Source organism: Gracilinanus agilis, chromosome 1 (assembly GCF_016433145.1).
Source record: "Gracilinanus agilis isolate LMUSP501 chromosome 1, AgileGrace, whole genome shotgun sequence".
Taxonomy (NCBI): domain Eukaryota; kingdom Metazoa; phylum Chordata; class Mammalia; order Didelphimorphia; family Didelphidae; genus Gracilinanus; species Gracilinanus agilis.
This window is the reverse complement of record NC_058130.1, coordinates 169435986-169439135: the sequence shown is the minus strand read 5'-3', so window position 1 is coordinate 169439135 and position 3150 is coordinate 169435986.

Below are 3150 nucleotides of genomic sequence, written 5' to 3'. Positions count from 1 at the left end.
AGTCAGCCTTTTTCACTCACCAGGTATAGTTCTAAGGGAGAGATTTAAGAACAGTCTTACCAAGTCCAAGGTCCCAGCCAGAGCTTCTCCAGGCCCAAGAAACGAACAAGAAGTGACTTACAGTGCCTAAGCTTGCAGTCTTAAAGTGATCCTTCACTCCTCTCTCTCCTCCTGCATCCAATCAGTTACCAGGGTTTCTATCCACAATCGTTATTTCCTTTTCAAAGGGAAAGAATGGGAGCTCAAAGAGTTTAAATGATTTTTTTGAAGGATCACCTAGACAGGATGCCAACCCTGGTCTCCTAAGATCGAGTCTAGTACATTAGTTATTCTAGCATGTTGCTTGGCAAATCCATTATAAATGCTAGCTCATTTGTTCTTTAATCCTCATGATCTTTTCTCTTCTGAAATGTTATTTTTCATGAGGAGCAAAAAAAAAAAAAAAGGATCTTTTGCATAGATTATTAGGAGGTTCTACTGATAGATTTATGGTGAAGAAATATGAAGCATTTACTTTAAGGCACAGATTATTACTTTGGGAACTTCCTCAATCAGCAAGAGTTTAGCACTTTCAGAACCAAATGTTTCTTTCAAGAATACAGAGAAGTAGGTTAGTGTGGTCTTGGGTGTTTCTTGACCCATTCATATCTTATTGTATATGAATGATTGTCTGAGATACAGTAAAAAATCTTGTAATCTTAAATTGCCAAGACAGCTCTAGGCATATCCTTTATTCAAATCAATTTAAACATTTTTTTAGATGACTACTAAGTGCCAGGACATGAGTTAGGTGCTGGGGGGTGCAAAAAGAAAATTAAACAGTCCTTACCCTCAGAGGACTGACATTCTTTTGGGGAGAAAACAGCACATCCCTATGTAAGTAAATTAAAATTGTACACAAAGTAATTTCCAGGGGGAGAGCACAGCTTTTATGTGAACAACAATTTTTTAACAATAGAACAGGGAATGCAGAAAGAAAAATGTAAGGATCAGAATGAGTGGGAGAGGGATGGAACTGATACTGATGAGTATGAGAGAGCAGGGAACCAGAGTTTAAGCCTAGCTAACCTACAACCTGGAAGTATTAGAATACTGAGAGCTATAGGGCAGAATATTGTCACACTCTTCATTGTACCAGCTAACTAATGAGTGGAGATAGGGCACTGGACTTAGAGTCGGATGACCCATGTTCAAATCCATTGTCAGACATTTATTAGTTATGTGACCCTGGGCAAGTGTGCTTCCATTTCCTCCTCTGTAAAATGTCTGGAGAAGGAAATGGCAAACCATTCCAGTATCTACCAAGAAAATCCCCAAAGGGGTCACAGAGAATCAGACACTATTGAAAAACAAACAACAATATTGGTTTGAGGTGGGTAGAAGGGTGGAGGAGTTTATATAAGACCAGAGTAGCTAGTAGATCCCTAGTTCTACTTGGGACCAGTTTTAAAAACGTAAAAACATAGGTGCTGTAATCAAAGGACTTGGATTCATGTTCTGCCTTTGATGCTTATTACCTTTGTGATTCTGGGCAACTCACTTTAGCTTGTTTGCCTCAGTTTCCTCATCTTTAAAATGAAGATGCTGGACTGGAGGACTTCTGTGGTTCCACCTAGCCTTGGAGCCTAAAATCAGGGGTTGCTATTTTGTCATGTTTTGTTAAAATCTGGATTAAATACTCAATGCCATTCTTGTGGGATAGATGTGAGCTAGACAAATAATACAATTAGATGGATTTTGAAGTTGTCGGATGACTATGCTCAAAGAAGGGTATATGGTATGTTCAGGGAGGACTCCCACCTCTGATGTGAGGGCTTGCCAAACCCATTTCAGGGTTGATCATCTATCTACCTTTGATAGCTCTCTTTCACCTGGCTTTCACTCACGGCTCCAAGAAACTATAGCATGTGCAGGGGCCACATGCCAGTAAACCATTTTGGCAGATGGGCTAAACGGATTGAGGGTAAGTGAAAAAGCCTCAAACCCATGGGTGAGTTAATGAGGTACCTACTCCAAGCATGTGAAGACTTCCTCCTGCAGAATGGACAGATGAGGAAAATGTGTTCCAGTGGCCATGAAGCAGGCACCGTGGAGTACTTAGAGTTTGGTCAGATATCAAAGATGCCAAGGCCATCCACTCTATCACAGACCATTGTCAGTAGTAATAATTTTTATCTTGCCACTTGTTATAGGTAAATTATAGGGTAGGCTTGGATTTAAGTTAGTACAGAAAGCTGACAGCTAAAAAGCAAGCCTTGGCTAAGTGCATGGACATTCCAGGACAGAATGAAGCCAGAGGTTTGAAAAGGAGAGTAGACTTCTTGGCTAAGCTGGGAAGAAGGAGGTGTATCTGTGGTTCATCTTGCTGAGATTCAAGGAGCTGAGAGCTTTGGGTTTTGTTTTTTTTTTTAATTTTTTAACATTTATTAATAATCATTTTTAACATGGTTACATGTTTCATGCTCCTACTTTCCCCTTCACCCCCCGCACTCCCCCCACCCATGGCCGACGCACATTTCCACTGGTTTTGTCATGTGTCCTTGATCAAGACCAATTTCCCAATTGTTGGTGGTTGCATTGGTGTGGTAGTTTCGAGTCCACACCCTCAATCATGTCCGCCCCGACCCATGCGTTCAAGCAGTTGCTTTTCTTATATGTTTCCTCTCCTGCAGTCCTTCCTCTGAATGTGGGTAACATTCTTTACCATAAATCCCTCAGAGTTGTCCTGGGTCATTGCATTGCTGCTGGTACAGAAGCCCATTACATTCAATTTTACCACAGTATATCAGTCTCTGTGTACAGTGTTCTTTTGGCTCTGCTCCTTTCGCTCTGCATCAGTTCCCGGAGGTCTCTCCAGTTCGCCTGGAACTCCTCCAGTTTATTATTCCTTTTAGCACAATAGTATTCCATCACCTGCATATACCACAGTTTGTTCAGCCATTCCCCAATTGAAGGACATACCCTCCTTTTCCAGTTTGTTGCCACCACAAAAAGCGCAGCTATAAATATTTTTGTACATGTCTGTTTATCTATGATCTCTTTGGGGTACAAACCCAACAATGGTATGGCTGGGTCAAAGGGCAGGCATTCTTTTATAGCCCTTTGAGCATGATTCCAAATTGCCAGCCAGAATGGCTGGATCAGTTCACA